This window comes from Chiloscyllium plagiosum, unplaced genomic scaffold (genome assembly GCF_037043375.1).
Source record: "Chiloscyllium plagiosum isolate Xiang-an unplaced genomic scaffold, Cpla_swu_hap1 HiC_scaffold_9, whole genome shotgun sequence".
Lineage (NCBI taxonomy): Eukaryota > Metazoa > Chordata > Chondrichthyes > Orectolobiformes > Hemiscylliidae > Chiloscyllium > Chiloscyllium plagiosum.
In genome coordinates this window covers 38,933,463-38,959,250 of record NW_028270147.1, presented here as the reverse complement: position 1 = coordinate 38,959,250, position 25,788 = coordinate 38,933,463, and the positions used below count along the sequence as shown (strand labels likewise).

At 40.0% G+C, this 25,788-nt stretch overlaps 1 long non-coding RNA gene across 2 annotated transcripts in view; it reads right to left on the bottom strand.

Annotated features, from left to right (window-relative positions):
* Positions 1 to 18,862, bottom strand: part of LOC148149125 (uncharacterized) — a 236,805-nt gene extending 217,943 nt beyond the window's left edge. For both annotated transcript variants that reach the window (XR_015758139.1, XR_015758140.1), the window contains exons 1-2: positions 18,635 to 18,862; positions 6,740 to 6,805 (exon numbers count right to left, since the gene is read on the bottom strand). This is a non-coding gene — a long non-coding RNA (uncharacterized LOC148149125). The remainder of the gene's footprint in view (positions 1 to 6,739; positions 6,806 to 18,634) is intronic.
* Between the last annotated feature and the right edge of the window lie 6,926 nt (positions 18,863 to 25,788).

The following is a 25,788-nucleotide window of genomic DNA, read 5'->3' as shown; positions in this document are numbered from 1 at the left end:
AGATCTGTAGTAGTAAAAACAATCAAATTTTTAATATTAGTCACATAACTAGTATTAGAAGACCAAATTTGTTTGGAAAGACATTTCTTAAGCTTCACTCTGTAATTTTATTCTAATTAATTGGAACACCACCCCCTGCAAGTTCCCCTCCAAGCCATTCACCATCTTGAGTTGGAAATATATCATCATCCCTTCAGTGTTGCTAGAACAAAATCCTGGCATTCCCTCCTTAATGGCATTATGGGTCAGCCTACAGCAGGTAGACTGCAGCAGTTCAATAAGACAGCTCACCACCACCTTCTCAAGGGGAAGCCCTAAATGAGTTTTTTGCTCGGTTTTCAGCAAGGAAAGGGAACTTGTTGTAAATTAAAACTTAGAGGAGCTGGGATGCTGTCTTGACCAGATCAAGATTGATGAAGTTGATGTGCTAGAAATTTTGGAAAACATTAAGATTGATAAGTCTCCAGGGCCAGACCAGATTTATCCTAGGCTGCTCCGGGAAGCGAGAAAGAAGGTTGCTAAGCTGCTTGTGAGAATATTTGCCTCCTCACTCTCCACAGGAGTCGTACTGGTGGATTGGAAGGAGGTGAATGTTGTTCCTCTTTTCAAGAAGGGTAATAGGGAAATTCCTGGCAATTACAGACCAGTCAGTCATACGTCTGTGGTCAGCAAAGTTTTGGAAAGAATTCTGAAGGATAGGATTGATGACTATTTGGCAAAGCATAGTATGATTAAAGGCAGTCAGCATGGCTTTGTGAGGGGCAGGTCATGCCTCACAAATCTTATTGAGTTCTTTGAGGTGGTGTCAAGACAGGTCGATGATGGTCGAGCAGTGGATGTGATGTATATGGACTTCAGCAAGGCATTTGATAGGGTTCTCCATAGTAGGCTCATTCATAAAGTCAGGAAGTATGGGATACAGGGAGATTTGACTATCTGGATTCAGAATTGGCTGGCTGACAGAAGGCAGTGAGTGGTTGTAGATGGGAAGTATTCTGCCTGGAGGTCAGTGTTGAGTGGGGTCCCACAGGGCTCTATTCTTGGGCCCCTGCTCTTTGTAGTCTTTATAAATGACTTGGATGAAGAGGTTGAGGGGTGGGTTAGTAAATTTGTAGATGACACGAAGGTTGGAGGTGTCGTCGATAGTATAGAGGGCTACTGCATGCTGCAGCGTGACATGGACAGGATGCAGAGCTGGGCTGAGAAATGGCAGATGGAGTTCAACCTGTATAAATGCGAAGTGATGCATTTTGGAAGGTCGAACTCGAATGCTGAATATAGGATTAAAGACAGGATTCTTGGCAGTGTGAAGGAACAGAGGGATTTGGGTGTGCAAGTACATAGATCCCTCAAAGTTGCCACTCAGGTGGATAGGGTTGTTAAGAAAGTATATGGTGTTATGGCTTTCATTAGCAGGGGGGTCGAGTTTAAGAGCCACGAGGTTTTGCTGCAGCTTTACAAGTCCCTGGTGAGACCACACTTGGAATATTGTGTCCAGTTCTGGTTGCCCTACTATAGGAAAGATACAGAGGCTTTGGAGAGGGTACAAAGAAGGTTTACCAGGATGCTGCTTGAACTGGAGGGCTTGCCTTATGAAGAAAGGTTGAATAAGCTCAGACATTTCTCTCTGGAGAGAAGGAGGAAGAGAGGAGACCTGATCGAGGTGTACAAAATAATGAGAGGAATAGATAGTTAATAACCAGAGACTTTTCCCCAGGGCAGGATTGACTGGTATGAGAAGTCATAGTTTGAAGATATTAGGAGGAAGATATAGAGGAGACGTCAGAGGTAGGTTCTTTACGCAGAGAGTTGTGAATGCATGGAATATGTTGCCATTGATGGTGGTGGAAGCAGAGTCATTATGGACATTTAAGCAACTGCTGGACATGCACATGGATCGCAGTGAGTTGAGGGGGGTGTAGGTTAAGTTACGATATTTTACATTAGGATTAAATCTCGGCACAACATCGTGGGCCAAAGGGCCTGTTCTGTGCTGTACTTTTCTATGTTCTATGTTCTATAACTAGGGATGGGCAATAAATGCTGGCCAGTCAGCAATGCCCATAATCCACAAGTAAGTTAAAAAAAATGTCATTACTATCCTCCCTCAGCACATATTAGGCTTTGGAGCTGACAGAATTGCATGCTGGAATTCCATGTTACACGAATCATTGTTGTATTTACCTGTGTATCACATTGCAATTACTCAGGGCTGATAGCTTCCTTTCAGTGTGATCTTAGCGCTGCTCTTAACTATCACAATATCATGTTTTAAATGTATTGTGAGTATACACTCTGGATAGTTAATGATTTGTGTGTGGAACGTATCTGTAAATCATGGGAAAATTTGGCACACTTAAGAGTGCTATTCCTGAAAAGTGTCCATCATTCTTGAATATTTGAATGCCTCAATTATGTTAAGAAAAGGCTGGGCTTGCAGGAGCATGTGCATTGGCAGTGATATCTCTCAACATATTTGTAAAAACAGTGACAAATATGCTACAAATAACTAAAAATAATTTTAAATTAATGGAAGAGCATATAGCAAAATAAAATGAAGTATGAAATCATACATGTATTTTAATTTTTAAAAATCAGCATAATATTGTGCATGTGCATATGCATGCAATCAGAAATAATTGGCAGTGAGCATGCACTGTCAGCAACCATCATCAGATCATTGGTATCAGTAATCCTATTGTTTACAAAGCAACACTGATAATAGCACTGCAACCTGTTTGATTCAATTCTGACAAAATAAATAGTCACTCAAAATATTTTTCAGTGCTTTCAATGTCCGTTTCTGTTTCTCACTAACTTTAGGTTAGTTGTTTGACAATAAATTTTTGCAAAAAAATTGGAGTTAAATAATTTTCTATCCATTGGGCAGTGAGCACAGATCAGAATCCTGGATTATCCAAGAACATATCGATCTTTCAAATTCCAACAACAACTTTTTAAAAGAGTACTACTTCAGTCAAAATGACTGCAAATGTAAGTTCATGGCTGTCTAGAAAGAAACTCTGGAATTTCACAACTGCAGGTGTCAAAGAAGCTGCAAAGGGAGGAAATGCACTGCAAACTGAGCTATAATCTTAGATTATGAATATGGCGGGAGAAAAGATAACAGTTTGGGTGAGGGAAATATTTTGACTTTTCCCTTCAAAAACAGGGACTAAAAACTGATAGACTCCTAGTGTGGGTATGCCTGTGGAAATAGGTGTGCTAGTGTGGGTATGCCTGTGGAAATAGGTGTGCGACTGAGCTGAGGTACTCATGTGCATTGACCAGGGTGTGAGTGCAAGTCAAAGGACCAGTCACTAGTTCATCCATGTGTTGCAGATAAGAGAATTTCTTGCTCTGAATGCTAGAATCCAGCTCACCAGTCAGCTGGTCAACAGCAAACAGGACAAAGTGAGGACTTTCTTGAGCTGAGTGCTGTCAGACAACCATTGTCAATAGGATCCAGGACATAAAAAATTCAAATAACCTGCAAAGCTAAGAATTCTGGAATTGACTGTTCAACTAACAATGTTCTACCATCTACACTTCACTAATGACCCATAGAGATGGGCCCATATATATCTTTTAATGCTTCTCTTTTTTCCCACTAATTTCTCATTTCTAATGTGCGCATGTCTGTTGTGTTACTATTTTTTTCTTGCATTTAATAACTAATTAACCCACTTTAATTCAAGGAAACCTGGTTTAATTGGCACCTTCTAAAACATAAATTAATTCAGTCAAGAAGGATTTCCACAAGGGTGAGATCCTTTGTAAATTACATTGTTGTAAGCAACAGAGAGAACAAGTGATTAAAGAAGAGGAACCAGTTCGTCCCTCCTCACTAGGGAGCTTGACAATTTGGGAGATCTTGTCTCAAATCATAATCATTTGGGAATTATTGTCTGTGCTCTGATTGTAGCACACAAAATACTTAAAATCACAGCAGGTCAGACAGCATCCATGGAGAGAAAGCAAGCTACCATTTTCAGTCTAGAGCACTCTTCATCAGAACTGTGATAAAGAGTCATTTAGACTCAAATCATTCGCTTGATCTTTCTCCATGAATACTGCCTGACCTGCCGTGATTTCCGTATTTTTTGTTTTCAGTGCAGAGTCCAGCATCTGCAGTAATTTGCTCCTCTTCTCGTTATAACAGTTGCCTTTCTTTGCTCTGGCTCCCTTAATCTTCTCTTTTTTCAGCTGAAGTTGTCCTAGTTCCAGCAGTGGATGCATTTTAGTTCGAATTTTAAGTTGAAGCCACTGTTCAACTTTTGAGTGATTGCTCACCTGCTTGATGTTAATCTTGCCACTTCTTGTCTATTATTCAGTACTCACAGTTCCTTGTCTGTGTTTTAACTGTAGTATTTAGTTTTGGAAACTCTTGCATTCATCAGAATTATGCTGCTTTATCAGACTGCATTGGCTGTAGAGATTCTGCTCTGCTAATCAATCCCTGCATGTCTTAGAGAAACTTTCTCTAGCTTTCACTCATCCTTCATCAGCTGCAAGGTCGACTTTAATTTCTTCTCTCTTGATTACTTTCCCTTCTCTCCTTATTACCTAATTCACATTTTGGCTATTTACCTTCCCCTACTCTAAGGTTTGATTCACTCTACACCCAATAGTTTTCTGTTTGTCTTAGCAATCTCTGCAGGGCCCAATCAAGCACCTATCACTGTCTTCTAATGAACAACAGCCCCACTTGCCCCATCAGCAATCCCACCAACCTTCCCATTCAGCTTGTTTGCTGGAGGTTAATCTTGCCATCCTCCTGTCCACCCCTCTGATCTCTCCCATGGCTGATTCTCAGAATCTCCCTCCAGAATCTGTTCGTTTCTAAACAAAGCCCTTGCTATCCCTGACATTATTGTGGATGATTGCATTAACAACATGGTGTTGACTGAAACTTAGTTTATGATCTTTCCCTGTCTGAAGTCTCTGACCTGGCTATATTTTCCATCACCTGACCCACCCAAGGCATTATAGTCATTGTGAGATCCTCATTACCAGATCCCACCTTTTTGTTTCCATTTACTCCTCTGGCATCTTGTCCTTTGAAAATCTCACCTGTTTCACCCTTTTCAACTTACCTTTAAAATCTTTGTTCTTTACTTCACACTGAAGCTATAAATTTCTTACTTAGATGCTCTTTCCCACCTTGTTCTTTGCACTGAATAAACTAATCTCTAGATTAGAAGATAAGTATGGAGGGAAAAATGAGTTAGGAACTAAGGGGCAGAAAACTCACTGCTAGAAACTTTTCTGTTGAACATGGAGACCTAAAAAGGCATGCAGACGAGTCATAAGCCTGTATAGACTTATCAAGCTATCCAGTGGAGCTTGGGAGTGGCCTGGATCAGTATTGCAAACCAAATGATCCACTTTGCCAATGGAGAGAAACCTGCCCTCCCATGTTAACCAATAACATGAAGGTTGTTTCTTCTTAGATTATCCCATTTTTCGCATCTGCTGTTGTAAAGAGTTAATGCTGAGGGGTGCCTCAGGTACCACCTACTGGTGCCATTTGGTTTTGGTGAGAGAACAGGTTAGGATTTCAAAGGGGATGACCTACCATCCAAGTTCTCCTCATAGTCTCTGTAACAGAGATTAGGCAACCAGGTAGAAAATTAACAAACAGGACCTCAATTGTAGTAATCTGTTTGATTACTGGATGCTGTCAAACCATAAGTACATAACATAAGTGTGATTGTTAGGGTGCTGGACATTAGAATGCCAAATGGGTTGTGGGGATAGCAGGATAGCAGGGTGCCAGGCAAGTAGGATGCCAGCTGGGAAGGATGCCAGCTGTGGAGAGGGCAGGGTGCGAGAAGTAGGATGTCAGATAGGGTGTCAGATTTGTAGGCTGCTAGCTGGATAGGATGTTAACTGAGGAGGGGGCTAAGTGGAAAGCCAATTTGGAAGGGGGTAGGTTTCCAAGTGGGTAAGGTGCCAAGGTTCAAGGTAAATAATGCAGTATTTAGAACAGATCAGGGTGAGTCAGATAAATTGAATCCAGCGGGAAGGCAGGAAGTGGGGGGAGGTGGTGTCAGGTCGAGGGTGGTTAGGGTATGCTGGGTTGGGTCAGGTTGGGCTGGAGAAGGTGTTGATGGTTCATGTCAGAGCAGGTACTGAAGTGGGGTGGGAGAGTTGAGTAGGGTCTGATAGCAGCAGGTGAGTGTGTGTCCTGTCCCAGGGCAAATGGTGCTGGGTCCCATTTGTAGGGGATGTTGAGTCCCTGAGGTGGGGAGAGAGGTTACTCAGGAGCTAAACTATGCATTTAATAGTTTAACATATCATGAGTAACTATTTAGCTTAATGTAATTGGAACCCTGTAAAGTCTTTCCAAGCTTAAAGGAATTGTTCAGTGGAAAATTCAATCTCCTATACAATTCCCTTGGATTACGCTATGATAAGGATTCTGCAGGATTCCTATGCTCACCGTTGATCTAAGCTGGAATAACTACTGTCTGGCCAATGCACAGTCTGGGCCAATGTTCAAGGCTATAAGAAAAAGGTAGGAATATGACACAAATTCATAAAGCACATTGAATACCCATTGAGAAACTTAACGTCCACTTAAAGTCCAAAGTTTTGCAATGTCGCAAAATTTTATTGAATGCTCACAAGTTCATAAACAGCCAAGAAAATGAAGCCATTAGACAGTTGGACTAGTAGAGAACGTGCCACCTTTACTAAATCATGTTGTAGAGAATTGAATTTTACTTTGGTTTACCTGATACTTCCTTTAAATGAAATGCTGTACGTGCAAAGTCCTGAGGGGCTAATATTGGCGTCAATTCTGAAAATAGAACACAATTGTAAAATATTTAGTTACGGGAATCAACCTTGAATTGCAATTTTACAGATAGTAAAATCCTCTGTATTCAAGCAGTCTTGTGATATATGCAGACAACTAGCATAAAGCTAGTGGCTTGCCAACTACACATAACAACTCATTCGCACAAATGTGATATGTAGCACTCTGCAATAAATTTTCTTTTCAGATGAAATCTGATAATGCCATCCTTTACTCTTCAGCTCATATTTCAATGTTGTTTTAAATGTGACAAATCTGGAGGGCAGAATCTGAGGTTAAGCATGGCCTTTTAGCAAAGCAATTTAAATAAAAAATAACTGGTTGGATACTTTCTTTTAATATTCGCCATTTATTCGGCACAGATGAATGACATACTACTTACATTGCCCCATGTATGAATCTTCGTTGGTAAAAATGAGTTGTTTTAAATGATATACAGAGAATGGGGAAAGGCAAGAAAATTGTCAACACGAAGACATTGCAGAAGTCACTTAATATTAGATTTCAGTCTGTTTAGCTTTCATATTTTTTTTAATTAACTGAAAAACATGATATGCCAGTGAGAACTTATTCTGGCAGTAATCAACAGCCATTTTCAATTTAATCAAATCAGGCGACAGGATGTTTTGGTTTAAGGCATTTGTTGAATTATCATTCTTAAAGCCAAAGATTCTTTTGAACAAAGTTGTTACTGATTATCTCCTGTCTATAGGTTGCGTAAATGTACCTCACAACTCTGACCTGTACCATTGAGAAGGACACACACAGAATTATCATTGTTAGGTTCTTCTAATAAAGTCACATTTGGCTCTCTCTGCATTAAACTTCAAATTTCCTTCATAACACCAAAACACAGTGTGAACACAAAGACGGCAGACAGCTCCACAATCAACTTTTTGGAGTAGCTACAAAACAGCAATTCATATTGTCTTACCAGAATATCCAAAATCACAAGAAAACATAAAACTGTCGACTGAAACATTTAGCACTACAGCACCATTAGAAGCAGAGCTCCAGAAGCTGGAGGCCTTCACAATGGCAACTATAGTCCTCTCATCCACACCAGTTGAGCAGGAAGAAAGCTAGTGTGCAAACTCACAAATAGGTCAAAAAACACAATGTTCAGACCTGCAAAGTACCTCTTCTACATCAGATTACTCTGCAAATTATCCTAAACCTTTAAACAATTTAAGGAAGTAATTTCACACTGTTCCTATGCTATTCAGGAGATATTTTCCACAAACTTGATGTTGCTGTAAGTCCAACAAGATATTCTGCTTCAAAAATTGTGAGGAAATTCTGAGGAAGGGTCACTCAACCTGAAACGTTAACTCTAATTTCTCTCTACAGATGCTGCCAGAGCTACTGAGCTTTTGCAGCAATTTCTGTTTTGTTTCGGATTTACAGCATCTACAGTTTTTTCAATTTTTAAGATGTTCTCCTTACTGCACAATTGAACAATGTTGCATATGAATTTCAATGATGGCGCTATGTCAAGTATGTGTGTCATATATCTCAGAGAATAGCTGATCCATTTAAACAACATGTTACTTTGGTTATTGTAATAGGCAGAGAATAGACTATACTCAAACAGCCTGTACTTGAAAAACCAAAATGTCAGATATTGTTGTGCAATGAGGCAGCACTTGGTGAACAATTACTAGTGTATTAAAAATTGCACTAACAACCAATTTAGAATAATCAGTCAAGCTCATAACTGGCTCATTTACGCTTGCTAATAGTGACATACAGAGCTATGCACGGGTCCATCCTTTGTAAACTATAAGAAGTATATATAAGCTTTGCACATTTGTGGATTACCCAGGATCTTTGAGGGTCTATAATTCCCTATGATTTTCTCTTTTGCAGCAACTTAGCCAATCAAAGTTAACTTCCCAAATCATCACCCTTTTCTCCTGTAGTATAAATTGCTGTGACTATTTGAAATTTTGCATTCTTGCTTTTGTCTGATGAGTGTAAGACAAAATCCTTCAACACCATATCTTTTTGATCTGTAACATAATCTGTGTTTATAATGTTCTTAGATGAGAGATTAAATTGGCAAAGAATACTTTGCAAACTCTCCATACCAGTACTTCTTGCTTATGAATTTTGATTGACCTGCATTTCCTGTGTATTTCCTGCATTTTATATTTTTATTTCAGATTTTCACAATTTGTAATATTTTTCCTTATAAAGGGAACAAGTAAATGTAGTGTAGTTTTATTTCTAAGGTGTTTAGTAAGTTGTCAAATAAAATGAGTTAATCATGTTGGGGGGTGATGATATATTAGCAGGATAAACGATTGGCCTAGCAACAACTAATAGAGAAGTCAGACAATTAGTTATTTACAGGGTGACAACTGTAACTAATGGACTAATGCTGGAATCAGTGCTGGGGTTTCAATTATTTGTAATCTATATTCATGATTTAGCTGACAAGACAGTCTGTATTATAACCAGATTTGCTGATGATATAAGGATAGGTAAGAAAACAAGTTGTGAGGCAGATATATTAAATCTTCTAATTTATGTAGGAATCCTTATTTCTGACCCAGATCAACAAAAGTTAACCCTTTCATCTTTATGAGAATTTGAGCCATCTTCCAATCCAGGATTCATCCCAACAGACTCAATCCAGAAAAACTATGTAAGTAGTGTCAGAGAGAATCTTCCCAGAAGCCACATCCTTTGCAGCAATAGATGCTACATTCTAAAAAGCAAAATCTTCAAATATTCTCAAAGCCTTTTTTGACAAGCTACTGAGAGATGGCAGGTGTTTATGTGAAGAGTAGTGTGAGGGTGTAGATTGACAAGTAAGTGAGTGAAGGATTAGTGTGTCAAGTAGGTAATGAGGTGAGTAAAGGTAGGTACATGTAGGGTACCAGATTGGTTGATGAGGGTATACGGTGGCAGGAAATTGGTGAGGCAGTAGAGTGACAGCTAATTTAGAGAATATTTTGGCAGTTGGGTGGAGGGTGCTAGTTGAGTGTTTGAAACTGTAGGTTTCCAGGTGATTGAGAGGATAGTATGCCAGTTAAGTGGGGGAGCAACTGAGTAGGTTGGCAGGTGGGCAAGATGGCAGATGGGTGGGGTGGCAGGTGGGCTAAGTGGCAGAGAAGCAAGATGGCAAGGTGGCAGCTTAGTGTTTGAGGAGGTTAGAGTGGCAATTAAGTAAGGTTCCAGGTTCTGAGAGGATATGTTAACAGGTAATTTGGTGAAGGGTGGAGCAGCAGGTGATTTTTAAAGTGTATGGTGGGTAAGAAACAGGCAGGGAAATGGGTGAAGTGGTCAGGTGGCAGCTAGGTTTTGAATGGAGGGATATAAATGGTTGCTGGGGTGGCATAATTGATAAGTGGTGTGGCAGGTGAGTGTGATAACTAATGAGTGAGATTGTCAGGTGGCTATTAAATGGTTGAGAGACATGAGCAGGAATGGCTGGACTTGATTTCCAAGCACATCAGGTTGAGTGGTTGGTTGTCTGGTATTTGGGCTGGGAGAGGAATCGGCTGGGAAGGGGTATCACATCAAATGTTGAGAAGTAGGGTGGTCTATGTGATGGTTGGAGGATTCACCCTCACTGATTCGAGGATGAGTGTGGTGGTTGTGGCAGGACCCTGCTGCTGTACAATTGGCCAGGTGTTAAAGTGGTTATCAATCTAGGTTTTCTGATTACTTATCCATGCAAGTAATTAGTTTAAAACATGCTGAATCAAGAGTTGATGACTTTTTCAGGTGTTTCAGATTCTGAGTAATTGCTGATTAAAAGTTTAAACTTTCAAATTGGGCAATAACTGTGTAATGAGCACATGAGAACTTCCTATGGGGGCTTGACATACATCTTTTATGCTGTGTCTAGTCTTTGCCTGTCTAGAGACTGGAAGATCTGGGCTAATGAGCATGTAGAGGGATACAGATAGGGTATGTAAGTGGGTAAGGGATGGCAGATGAAATATAATGTAGGAAACTATGAGATTATCCACTTTGGCAGGAAGGTAGAATATGAGTTCAGTTAGAGAGAGACTACAGGATTCAGTAGAGAGTGATCTTAATGGCCTTTTATGTGAATCACAAAGTTAAAAAGCAGTTTTAGGAAGATCAATGGAATGTTGCTATTTATTGTAAGGGGGATGGGGTATAAAATAGGGAAGACTTGTTACAGTTGCATAGGTATTGACAAGACTGCAGATGGAGTACTGTACACAGCTTTGGTCTTATTATGAAAGGAGGAATGTGCATATATTGGAAGCAGTTCAGAGATGGTTCACTCGATTGATTGCTGGAATGAAGAATTGTGTCATGATTCACTTGGGAAGTGCACTAGACCCACCAAGTCCCCAACTTACTGACTGAAAAATGTTTTTGTACTTAACAAGAAAATTTATTATGCACAAATTGTCTTTAATCAATTAGGAAATACGAATGACTAATTCATAAAAATTTAGACTTGTTTTCCCTTCCTAAATACATAGACACACAAAGACAGACAAACATGGATATTAAGGATGGTAAGCAAAAAAAAAGAATTCTGTAAAGCACTGTTTGACAGCTGCAGTCTGGACCACAGGATGCAATGCATTTCTTCCTTTCCATTCTCTTGATTCCTTTTAGCTCTTCATTGTTGACACAAGATGGTTTACACAACACTGCTCTCTTGCATTCATTGGGTGACAAACTGTCTTTGAAGGCATTGTCAAGTCGCTATAGTCTTACCAAACTGTGTGAGAGAGAGATGGCAGTGGTGATTTAACCTGATGCCCATCATACCTCAGGCGAGGCAAGAATTTAAGAAGGAGAGTCCTGCATGGAACCTCAGCCAGTGCAGGGATTGAACCCAAGTGTTGGTATCACACTGCTTCAAAAACCAACTGTCTAGCCAACTGAACTAAACCTCTAAAGGAAGTGCATTCCTTCTTTAATAGAGTATTTGTAGAAAAAAGTGAGTGGAAGACAGCTCACTTTTACTGGAGACGTTCTGATGCCTCTACACAAGAGAGAGAGACACCAAGTGGTTTTTTCATGTTTTCTCTTTTGCATGTTAGGTGGTTCTGTACTAATCTGGCCCCACAGAAAGCCTTGGTCACCTGATCAGGAGATCACCAAGACATTATTGCAAAGTAGTTTCAGCTCCAGGGTATCTACTTCTGCTCACACTGTTCCAGGAATATGCAACATTGTGTGTTGTTTTGTATCCTGGAATAATTTACAACATACTCTGTACAATTTTTAAAACCGGAGCTATCCCTTAGTAAAATCTCCCTAATTTTAAACAGTGTCTCCCATTCTTTTTTTAGCTCATAATTCATTAGCAAAGGAAATTAAACAATTGTCTTCTGAGGAAATGTTGAACAGGTTGAAAAGCCTATACTTAGATTAGATGAAAGAGAGATGAACTTATTGAAATATAGAAAGAGGCTTGGCTGGGTAGAGTCTGAATGGGTTAATGCTGAGGTGTACCTTTAACACTACCACTATGATGATTTCATATCTAGTTGGTGAGAAAACCTTTAAGAATTCAAAGAAGTAAGACCTACCTTTCAGGCTTTCCTCATAGTCTCTGTAACAATGTCTATCATATTAATTTAACTTGCATATAGTTGGTATCATGTGATAAGCTACATTATATCTAAGTCAAAAACCTATCTACTGAGACTGTCAAGTGTTTTCTTCTTTCATACTGCCAAAGTACCTTTGTAGATACCTGCCTGAAAGAATGGGTGGTGGCAAGTCTACCTTACAGTGATCAATATTAGAGAATTCACAAAATACGATGAGCTGCACTAGGAATTTCTCTTATAGCAGGACTTTTTGTTGTGTGAAGAATTAGGAGACACGGTCTTAAAATAATGGGTTTTCCATTTAGACATAGAGTCATAGAGATGTACAGCACAGAAATAGACTCTTCTGTCCAACTTGTCTGTACTGATCAGATATCCCAACCTAATCTAATCCCATTTGCCAGCATTTGCCCCATATTCCACTAAACCCTTCCTATTCATAGACCCATCCAGATGCCTTTTAAATGTTGCAAGTGAACCAGCCTCCACCACTTCCTCTGGCAGCTTGTTCCATGCATGCACCACCATCTGCGTGAAAAAGTTGCCCCATAGATCCCTTTTAAACTTTTCCCCTCTCACCCTAAACCTATACCCTCTAGTTCTGGACTCTCCCAACCCAGGGAAAAGACCTTGTTTATTTATCCTATCCATGCCCCTCATGATTTTATAAACATCTATAAGGTCACACCTCAGCCTCCGACACTCAAGGGAAAACAGCCCCAGCCTATTCAGCCTCTCCCTGTAGCGCAAATCCTTTAACTCTGACAACATCCTTATAAATTTTTTCTGAACGCGTTCAAGTTTCACAATATTCTTTTGATAGGAGGGAGACCAAAATTGCGTGCAATATTCCAAAAGTGGCCCAACCAATATCCTGTACAGCTGCAACATGACCTCTGAACTCTAATGCTCAATGCTCTTTCCAATAAAAGAAAGCATATCAAACGCCTTCACTATCCTATCTACCTGTGACTCCACTTTCAAGGAAGACAAATATTTTTAGACAAATTAGAGAAGGAATTTCTTTTCTCAGTGTTATTAGTTTGGAATTATTTGTCAGAGAGCAGTGAAGACTGAGTCATTGAATATATTCAAGTTGAAGTTGAACAGATTTTCAATCAGCAATGTTTTAGAGGTTATAGGGAAATAGGCAGGAAAGTGAATTTCTTCTAGGAGAAAGTGAGGACTGCAGATGCTGGAGATCAGAGCTGAAAATGTGTTGCTGGAAAAGCGCAGCAGGTCAGGCAGCATCCAAGGAGCAGGAGAATCGACGTTTCGGGCATGAGCCCTTCTTCAGGACTAAATTCAGACCAACCAGGACAACCAGTACCTACAACAAATCCGAAGCCTCCAGCAACAGACCTCCCTCCGGATCCTCCGCTCCACGCTTGCAGCCATGCGCCGCTACCTACATTCCCTGCAATTAGCCCTACCCCACCTCAGGACAGTCCTGAAGAAGGGCTCATGCCCGAAACGTCGTTTCTCCTGCTCCTTGGATGCTGCCTGACCTGCTGTGCTTTTCCAGCAACACATTTTCAGGAAAGTAGATTTATTGCCTTTAGTAGATCCTCCATGATCCTATCAAACAGCAGAGAAGACTTGAAGGTATGAGTAGCCTATTTCTTCAGTTCTTATGAATTTTCTTGTCACTTAGAAAAGGTTAGAATTTTTGCCTCCTTTAGCATTCAAAATAGTTGGGCTATAGCAGTGTTTGAGGCTACATAAAGTTGTGATCCAAAAACCATCCAACCCTGGAGAACCTTAACATCTTTGTCAAGAAGTACTCTGCTGACACTTTTCTTTATGTTTTTTATATTTTCATATACTAATATTGTTGATTTTGTTAGTCAGTGTTATGAAATACTCCTGGTCTGCATGTTCAAAGTCACCTTTGATGAATGTCTGTTTCGAAACCACTATAAAATGACAACATTTAACTTATGTTTTTTATTAAAACAATATCTTAAAGATCCTGCTATTTGATGTATTTCCTCTATTAAATTCTATGAATAACCCATGCTTACATGGCTTTTTGCACGTACTTCAGTAGATTGTCTCAAGAAATTTCTTCCTCTTAGTCAAACTGACTTCGTTCAATGATCAGAAGGCCAATTCAGAAAGGTTCTTTTTTAATCAGATGAGCAATTGTCCGTGCTGTCAGCAGTACTGTGCTGTAATAGTCCTGATAACTCAATAACTGAGGGATCTTCCTGCAGTGTTTAACACGGGAGAGCATTACAGGGACTGAGTACAAAGAGGTCAATTTTATGGGATGTAACGTCCCTTCTGAAAGATAACTATTCAAAACTGGTCTATCTAATCTAAAATGGGAAAAGATCCAACATAACAATTCAACATGTGCTCTTGCAACACAAGGACCTTGAATGTTCAACTTTCTTTTATAGCCTGGTCTACATCAGTTATTTGGGAACTGAGTCTAATTTAGCCAATTCGTCTTTCAACGTTGGTCTAAAGGTTTTTCATAAGATGGGTAAAGACTAAAGGTTCTGTGCAACTCGGAAGAAAATGATGATGACCTCAGTTTGCTTTAATCATTTGATCTGATCTACTGTAATTATATAGAGGCTAGATTCATACAGTAGAGTTTGTTCTTGTTTCCTTGGTGGAATTACATATTACTAAGACAGTTTCAGATTAAATAACCCTCAGTGCACTGAATTCACACAAGACAGCTTTTTACAATTAAGTACTGGCAGAGAAAGGAATTAATTATTTAGGTGGAGGTGAGACAGTGTACAAGGAAATATTTGGCATTTTCATTAGTACAAAAACTAAACTATTGCTTGTATAAAAGGCATCTGATTGCTTCAAATGTTAGTTTTTAACAACATTTATATTTATTATGAGAGTGTATAAAACACAGTCAACAAATTATACATATAACATGTATGTGTAAAATCTGAAGCTATGTCTCATAATACAGTAAATCATGTCATGGAATTGGATGAGGAAATCATGTTCCTATACCTAGCACAGCTACTCACACATGGTATGATAGTGCAATGCCATTTGGGATGGTGGACACCTGCATAACTGAACTAGTATATTAATGGAAGCTTGGGAATTTGAATTCACTATAAAAAAGACACAGTGTCTTAAAAAGCTGGTAGCAGTAAAACTGACCATGAATCTGTCAGATTGTCATAAAAATCCAGTTGTTCGCTAAGGCTCTGGATAGACCACATTTGGAATATTATGATCAGTTTTGGATCCCATATCTAAGGAAGGGTGTACTGGACCCCTCCAAGGATAAGCCTCAAGGGGGCCCACGGGGGTTTACAAAAATTATCTGGGGGATGAAGAGATTATTATATGAGGAGCGGTTGAAGACTGTGGGTCTGTACTCGATGGAGTTTACAAGGATGAGGGGGGCGGGATCTGATTAAAATCTATAGAATACTGAGCAGTCTGGATACAGTGGACATGGAGAAAATGTTTACCAGTAAGAGAGAATGGCTCCCTGGGAAGTGAGGAAGTTAGTTTTCTGAGTGGGGAAACCTGCTAGTTTGAGGCTGGTGCAGGAATGGTGGGGGTGCAATTGTTCTATTTTGAGCAAAATAGTGGGCAAAGGGATAGCCTCTTAAGCTTGACTTTTGCTGATGGTCTTCAGGACATAGTAGCCATGACTCAACTTATCAGAAGCTTCTTGCGAACCAGGACACCAATGACAGGACCTGTGATAGTCTGAGAAAGTCATCCTGGCTTTGCCTATTAGCTCCTAGCAAGCGGCTTGGCAGGCAATAGGTCACTGGCGATAGCAAGTTAGTTGCCACCTATCACACTTGCCCCCACACTTACACACAAAAATGGAAAATATGATTCCGTGAAGTTGCTGGAAGCAGGAGAAGGAAGAGAAAAGAAAAAAAGTGTAAAAGAAGAAACATTTGTCAACACCTTAGAATAGAAAATAAGTCCTATTTCTGCAAGTATTGTTTGCCATATAATTTTCTTGACTCCAGTTTCATCTTGAGTTTTTGTTCATCTATTTTTCCAGACAGTACTCAGGGTAATTATGGTGCTCTCCTTTCTTGTCAGTGATGATAGGTGTAAGGTGTTCAGTAATCTCTGTTTGTCTTGAATGGGTATGATTATTTATCATTTCAAGGTTGTATGGGGGAGGAGAGGGCACATAAAGTAAGAATAATTCCTGAATAATGTATTTCTCAACCATAAAAACATTTTTTCACAACTTCCACTGAGCTGCTGTCACAGTCCATGCTTGAAGACTCCAAGCCCTCCTTCTAAATACATATTTGTTGGGATAATGCTGTCGTGCTGCACATTCTCAGTTGTGCCTTTGGCTTTATTTTTTCCTCTCAATGTTGTTCAGGCCCATAAACTCCAGTATAATCTTAACTCTATGCTCTCATATCTGAAAACCACCATCTTGAGAAAACCTATCATTTTCCCTCTTTTTCTATTCTCCCCATCTTTCCAAAAGCCAAATTAGTCTAATAGTCTAGTGATAATTAGGGATAAGGACAATCCCTGAGTGCTGTCCCTCCCCACCTCCTCTGATCCCTCAAAAGTTCAACTCATTCCTGCCCTCAAATGTCAAGTTTGAGGATATTATTGAATTCTTCAACTCAAAAGTTCTTCATTTGCAATCCCTATTGTATCCTATTCTTCCTCATGCTTTATATTGTTCTCATGTCTTCCCAATGCCACCTGAGACCTCACTGGGTTCATTTCTTCATGGGAGTCCTATTTCCTGTTTTCTCAAGATCTTTGATTACTGAATTGCCTGTTCCACCCTTACTATATAGAACTCTGTATAGAGATGCTGCCTGAACTGCTGTGCTTTTCCAGCACCACTCTAATCTAGACTCTGGTTTCTAGCATCTGCAGTCATTGTTTTTACCCTCTGTGTATAGTTTCCTTGTCTCAATCATTATTCCTCAATCCTTGAAACCACTGCTATCACCCCATCCTCAAAAGCCCATCTTTGTTTACTGTAACATGTTGGGACAGTGGTTAGCACTGCTGCCTCACATCCCAGGGACCTCGGTTTGATTCCAGCCTTCGGTAACTGTCCACGTGGAGTTTGTATGTTTTCCCCTTCTCTGTGTGGTTTCCTCCCACAGTCCAAAGATGTGCATGTGAGATGGATTGGCCATGGTAAATTGCTCCGTAGTGTCCCATATTGTGCAGGGTAGGTGGATTAGCCAGAGGAAATATAAGGATAGGGTAGAGGGTTTGGGTCTGAGTAGGATGCTCTTCAGAGGGTCAGTGTTTATTTGATGGGCCAAATGGCCACATTGTAGGGATTTTATAATTCTACCTTGCATTGTAGAAACAATTTGGACTTATATGAGTGTTCAGCTTAATAAAGGTTTGTAAGGAAGGATCTCAGGATAGAATATTAAACAAACTTTGTCACGATAACTATTAAGGAGCTATTGAAACAAAACAACCAAGAGCTTACGCATAGAGATAGATTTTTAGAAACAGCTTCAAAGTTGAGAGGCCGAGAAATGGAGAGGTTTAGAGAGACTGAAGGCTCAGACAACTGAAAGCACTGCCGACAATGGTGGAGCATCAAAACCAGGGGTTCACAGGTAGCCAGAAATGGAGATGTACACAGGGTTTGGGAGGGCACTGACAGGTGGGGTTACTGTGGGCAGTGATGGTAATGATGGGGCGAGGGGATTATACATCGTATAGCTTTGGCAAGCTCTAACCTCCCAATGATTTTCTTTAACTTTAGAGAAAATGAAGGAAACAGTATGATTCACTTTTAGGATTTTAGCATTCTTTTTGGAGCCAGTTTCTTGACAGTAATTACAGCAACAATTAAAAGTCAGACTGTCACACCTGTTTCTCTATGATATACTGCAGGGTCAGACTGCAGGTGGCTGAACTAAGTCAAGAAAGGCATCTCTTGCCAAATAGGAAAGTTTATTTGCCTGACCTGATTCTTAAATGTTATTTAGTTTAAGACTGTTTGTTTTTATTCACTTGATTTTTAGAGTTGCGTTATTAATGCTAAGAGTTCTACTTCCTTAATCTGAATACTCTTAGAAATGTATTTGTACATTTGTAGTTGATTCATTACATTTAATTTCTTATGGAGAGATAAGTTGTACCAATTGGAATTGAGGGACTCTGACCATTACTGTCTGTTCCTGTGATGTGAAATAAAGAAGCTGAATCATTAGGCATTGTATCACCAAGCGCCTGCTTGATATACTGGTGAAGAGATTTAAATACACATATAAAAGTCATAACTTACCAGGTCAGCAAAGCAGTGGAATTATTATGTCCTAAGGTTAACACTGCTAAGGACTTATCTATTGTGGATTAATGTGCAAGATCCAGTTAGTAATAGCTGTAAGTAATATATTTGCCTGAAATACTTGACCATCATGGTCTTACATTTTGCAGGAGAAAGTGAGGGCTGCAGATGCTGGAGATCAGAGCTGAAAATTGTTGCTGGAAAAGCGCAGCAGGTCAGGCAGCATCCAAGGAACAGGAGAATCGACGTTTCAGGCATAAGCCCTTCTTCAGGAATGAGGAAAATGTGTCCAGCAGGCTCAGATAAAAGGTAGGGAGGAGGGACTTGGGGGAGGGGCTTTGGAAATGCGATAGGTGGAGGGAGGTCAAGGTGAGGGTGATAGGCCGGAGTGAGGTGGGGGCGGAGAGGTCAGGAAGAAGATTGCAGGTTAGGAAGGCGGTGCTGAGTTTGAGGGATTTGACTGAGACAAGGTGGTGGGTACATTTTGCAGCCAACATATCATATCCATAATATTTAAAGTTTGATATCTTTCGTTATATTAGGTAAGAAGCCAAACATACCACATGGGGATACATTTTCATGAGGGTATACAAACAAACTAGAATTATATTCAAATTGACATAACCTTATGTGAGTCTGATTTGGTGCTAAATAGCTGTGCACTTGGCTTTCTAATACTGCCTGTGACATTTATGCAGACACAAAAGTTATGCCAACAGCTTTTCTGTTCCAAGCAATTCTAACAATCACATTTCACATAGACACCCTGAAGCAAATATATTGTAACAAAAGTTCTTTAAGCATCAGCCAACAAAATCCTTGCTTAAACTATCTGTTTTGAGCCTCAGTGAAACCAAAACAGAACCTAGCAATGCTGCCAAATTACACTCTTAAAGGCTATACTATCATGAGTGTCCCAGTCCAAACATTCCTGAAAACAGTACTTTAACCTGCTTTTAACTTGCATCTCTTCAGCAAAACAGTAAGGCCTTGCTGTTCGAACAGGGTCCACTGTTTTCACCTGTTCAAGTGGTCATGTTAAATTTGGGGCTGTATTAAACTGGTGCTTCAGGCTATCAGAATGATTCAAGTATGAACCTAATGATATTTGTGTGCTTCATTGCCTGCATGTTTGTTTGGGGAGACCAAAATTCAGCAACAAAATTAGAAACTAAAGACAGTTTGCACTTGTTTTGTGGAAGTTGCACTCTGACTCCAAGGGGACAAATGACTGCAGAAACACTGGAAGAAAGGGCATAGTTTGTCTAATCTTGGACCTGATGCAAGAAGTGGAGAGGAAAAGAAAGACCTTGTTCTCCGCAGAGCAAACATTGTTCCAGACAACATGTCTACTGGTGATGAAAGAAGTCACTAAGGAGATCAGTGCCAGGAGCTTCAATTCAAGGGCATTCTACAATGTGGTTGGTAAAATTTAGTGACTTCATCAGAGCACCTACTTGCTTCTACTCATATGTCCTGAACCTCAATTCTCATTGCTAACAATACCCACCCCCTCCCACTGCTAATGTTGCAAATGCTTTGTTAACTGTGTTTAGATTTATGCACACTATAAGTATTTTTTTGGAGCAGCTGATGTCATTTGTATCTCATAGCTAAGAACCGGTTCAACCGCGTGGAGTGTTTTATTTCCCTCCAATTCTAGTTTGATTTAATCCCTACCCTTCCCTTCACTTTTTCAATCTCATAGGCCTTATCCCTAAGGAGAAGGGCACCACTTGTCACTCGCAACTCGGGTATTTTTTCTTCTTCCTGCTGGTGGAATATGAATGAAGTTCTCTGCATTCATTGTTCCTTCACTGAGTTCTACAGCTACACGCACAAGACATGGGTGATAGGGAGAAATAAGCACTACTGATTTTTGGCTGTAGTGTGGGGGGGAAAGAAAAGAAAGGGAAAAAAAGAAACGCTTCGTATCTTAGGGCCTCCTTGTAGTCCTGCTCCTGAGTCTGGCTAAAGTCATCAACAGTGGGTAGTGGAAGGGGTCACAGTTCCTGACTTCCTGTCTCTCCCCCGTGGCTCTATCCTTGGTCAGTGAGTACACGGCGTCCACCAATATCCCCAATGCTTGCAGAAGGATGTGGGGAACACAAGGGATGGAATGCATTATCCCTCCCTGCAGCACCATTTTAATCTAATCTGATTATTGTCTTCACCATCTGTTGGTTCTTGTCATTGTTGCACCGCCCTGGTGGGCAATGCTTGTAAATTGTCACTGTTTAGTTGTTTTAATCGGTTAATCTTGAGGTGGGCTTTTAATAAAACAAAAATAACCAGTTTGTGGAGGGGTTGTGCAGGTAGGGAGACCTTTCCATGAGTGATGTAGCTGTTGGCAGGTTCAGCCAGTGGGCCCAGGAACAGATAGCCATCAAGCCTTGAGTGATACGTGGAACTATACAAGCCGACTCTTCCACTAGCACTGTTTGGATTTAGTCCCCTCCCTTAGTTCCCCACACCACTCCATTTCATAGAATCCCTACAGTGTGGAAACAGGTCATTTGGCCCAACAAGTCCACACTGACCCACCAAAGAGTAACCCACCCAGACTAATTCCCCCACCCTATTACTGTACATTTCCCCAGACTAATGCACCTAACCTACACATCCTTGAATACTATGGGCAATTTAGCATAGCCAATCCACCCATCTAGGACATCTTTGAACTGTGGGAGGAAACCGGAGCACACAGAGGAAACCCATGCAGGCACGGAAAGAATGTGCAAAATCAACACAGAAGTTACCAGAGGTTGGAATCGATCCTGGGTCCGTGGCGTTATGAGGCAGCAATGCTAACCACTAAGCCACCATGCCATGTCTTCTTAATTGTGACACTGCTACTCATAGCAGTGATTGCAACTTGTTAATTGGGTTGTTTGTTAACTTGCTGATGGATTTGTTTGCAAATAATAATGCTAATCTTGCGAAGGGAGTAGTGGTCTACGTGATCCTTGACAGATTCTCTAAATTCTTTTTAAAATGGTCACAATCACACTTCCTTCAACTTTATCAAAGAAAATTATCGACAGCTTGGGGGATGAAGTTGTTAGTGGAGGCTTGAGCCTACATAATCTCTTGGCTGTAAAAGAAAAATGTGTTGGTGGTCATGAGCAGGAGAGGTTGACAACACTGTAGACCATGTAGCTTGGTTTTTAGCACACTTCACCTTTATAAACTCATAGATGTTTACAGCACAGAAGGAGGCTATTTGACACGTTGTGTTCATTCCAGTCAACAAAAATCTGACTACACTAATCCTATTGTACAATAACCCTGGAGGATATAAAAATACATATTAATCTCTAAATATTGCTTAAATATTGTAGGAGTTTCATATATAACTACTTTTGTGGGCAGTGAATTCCAGCCTCTTACTGATATAACTCCATGAGAGCCAATATCCCATCACCACGTTACTCTTTATTTACATGTTCATAGTACATGACACTGACCAGTCAGCTCATCTTGGCCATGACTCCTATAGAGAACAGAACCTCTGTCACTCCTATTTATATCAGCAGCTAGGACTCCTGGATTGGCCCAGGTTAAAATCCCCAATCAGGAGACTCATATTTTTTAAGGTGCACCAGGCTGACTTCATTCCAAACACTACACTACCACATCTGGGTGAAAAACCTTCTCCAATTCTCTCTTCTCAACCTTCTACCTGTTAGCTTAAGTCTGTGCTCATTCTTTTCTCCTGCAGCTTTGTATTCATCCTACCTTTCTCTGACATTGGCAAGGTCCAATTGTGAGACTGGTACCATATATACTGAGCTATTCAGTGAAGTGCTGGTAGACAAAGTGGTCCTGAAGACGGGCTGTGGGTATGACATCTTGCACAGTGTATTTCTTATCTCTACAAACCGTTCTTCCTCTCCCTTGTATCGCTTGCTGCTTCCCCTTATCCCCCTGTCCTAGTGGAAGCTCGATTAGACAACTCATGACTGCAATAAAATTGGCTTGAAATGGTAAAGGTCACTGGTAAGTTTGCAACAATGGGAATAGTGGGGGAAAAAAGTGAAAACAAACATGTTTCTCATGTCTCTGTAGATATGTGGCTGCTGTAGATGGGACAGTGAACACATGTAGGCCCTGTCAGTGCTTCACTGAGGTAAGTATACCAGGATGTAAAATACCAGAAGTAATGCCATCCCGTAACAGAAAATTTCATGACTGCCTAATAGTTGAACTGTCCAGTACAAAACTGGATAAATAGCCACTCTAACTGTTCAGAAAATTTAGCATATTAGCAAGCTGATGCTAAGGCACCACAATATCATAAAACAGAAAGTTTAGTTTAGTTAAATGAGAAATTTAAATAGTCCTGGCATGTGCCTTGGATACCTACTGAGGACCACTGGAGCCTCTGTTTTAATGAACTTTGCCCTATCAACTCCATTTCTAAATGTTTGCTTAGCTTTCTATCCTGCACTTGAAAAATCACCCCTCACCATCACACTTTTAGCCCTACGAGTTTTTTTAAACAGGAATTCCTGTCATGTAAATAAGAACTAAAATTATAAGGAAAACCTATGAAGCATTATTTTGAATGTCTCTTCCTCATTAAGGAGAAGCAACAATAAAATGTGACTTCCTCTTGCGCATCATCATTGCGACAACAAATTGAAGGTGCCCTGTTTTAAGAAGATGACTGACCTTGATAAAGGAACACACAATAAAATAAGAATTGTTTGTTCTGTCATCTTGTTTTACCACACTCCAATGCTAAAGCTCAATTTCTACTGTGCAACGGAGCCTGAGATAGCCCAGTTGGATAAACAACCTGTCCCTTTGACCTAAAGGCTTTGCTGGTACACTTAAGCTATAATTGAAGTTTTAGTGTTTTTGGGCTTGTAACTTCTATAATTATCTAGTGACCATTTGCCCTGCCCCCAACCAAAATAGTTGAGCACAAAGGTGGCTATTAATTGTCCGTAGGTGAACAAAGCCTACTGCAATGTTGAACAAAGATGTGTATGGTGTTATCAGTGGAAAACCATTTTTATTCCTGTAATCAGCCAGTCAGGAGCCATTGTGAACTTAATTGGTTAGAAAATTGTTTATTGTGCAACAATAATAAACTGTGGCCTAAATATAAGGATTACATAATATCAGCCCAACGTTTGTGCAAAATCTATTGAATTGCTTTTGTTTCATTCACAAAGCATAAATTTCCTATCACTGCGTATTCTGACCTCCCACAGTTTCTTAAAAAGTGGTTATACAACAGATAAATAATATCAATTCTGGATTCCAACTTTGCTGCAAAGCAATGAAAATCCCATATAGCAGCATAGCCATTGATCAGTCATGCATTTTTACATGTGTGGAGGAGCATGGGAAAGGAGATACAAAGTATTTGAAAGGTAGACAAAGCCTATGGTGAACAACTGACAGAATAGATTTAGCTTCTGACTTAGATGTACCACAATGATATTTGTCTTGCAACTAAATGTCCTCACTTTATGTTTCCTTGATAGTTCTTCTTCCCAAGTATTTCTGAACAGTTAAAACACATTACGAAAAGACGGAGATGTCAAAATTCTTTTTGTGTTCTGTTAAAGATGAATTTCATACCATCCGGATCCTGTCACCACTTCAAGATCCACAAGTATCTCTTCTGTGGTTGGAATTATGCAATGACGATATTGAGTGTGCTGACCAGCGATTGGGTTAGACTATGAAGGAATCAGCTATACTATTTTTCTGCCATATATAATTTCTAATTTGTAAATGATAAATTCATTCGAACTTCTCAATGGGTCATTATGGAACACTGCCTTTCTGGTTTTTAATTTAAAGAAAAAGCAGGCAATAGCAGCAGGTCAGTAAGTCAATTAGAAAAGTGTAACAATTCAAAATGTGTGTGGTACCCATGTTTTGGATGCCACTGTTGCCCTTAAATATCACTTTAAATATGTGCTGAACTCTGGTGCAAGGAATTATAAATGCTATATGAGTGAAGGTTTTTGTATTCCCCAGAAGTGTGCAGTTCAATCAGAACATGACATCAATTAAAGCTTTATGCTAATTTAGCACAAGCATTGTAATTTTAGACTTCACCATTCTAGCTAAATCCTTTCTTTAATCAAACATAACTTAACAAGCTGTCAGCAATGTGAAGGACACCAAAACAATGCTATTTAAAAGAATTATTAATTACTTTAGTGATTGATTTCTGCAGGATCTTGCTACAAGTGTTTTGGTGTTTATTCAAGTTCTTTAAAATTGCTAAGAAAGTAGTATGGAAGATGCTGAAAGATTTAGTTTTGAATTCAATTGCTCTCAGACCTAGATGCAGTTTTAGTCATTGCCCTTAAATGGCATGCAACACAGCTGGACATGCAGATTCAGGTCCCTCAGTCAGAAGCAAGGTGCTCTAAAACTGTTCAGAGAGCAATTCACCCACAGAACCTCAGTGAGGAACAGTGTGTCCAATATCTGTGCTTCACAAAGAAAGTCTTCAGCAAAATCTGAGACCTGCTGCAGCTACAATTGCAGTCTCATTGCAGAGTGAGAGCTGAATTCCAGAGTCTGTGAAGGTAATGTGGCCACGACCGATTATGCAATTGGTTTCTTCCAATCTGCCTTAGAGACATTCACAATAACCCTCTGTTTGTCATCCAGTGTTGTAGAGTCATATAGACTCATAGAGTCATACAGCATGGAAACCAATCCTTTTGTCCAACTAGTCCATGCCGACTGTATTCCCAAATTAAACTAGTCCCATCTGCCTGTGCTTATCCCATATCCCTCTACCTTTTCTTATTCATGTACTTATCCAAATGTCCTTTACATGTTGTAACTGTACCTGCATCCATCACTTTCTCTGGCAGTTCCTTGTACACGCAAACCACTCACTATGTGAAAAATTTCCCCTCCTCTCCTTTTTAAAACTTTCTTGGAAAGGCTAAGGGACTGGAGGCTGTTTTTGTTAAAGAGAAGAAGGTTGGGAGGTGCATTAATTGAGACACATAATTCCCGATGAATGGCTTATGCCCGAAACGTCGATTCCCCTGCTCCTCGGATGCTGCCTGACCTACTGTGCTTTTCCAGCAAAACACTTTCGACTCTGATCTCCAGCATCTGCAGTCCTCACTTTCCTCAAGATAATTAGAAGGTTAGATTGGATG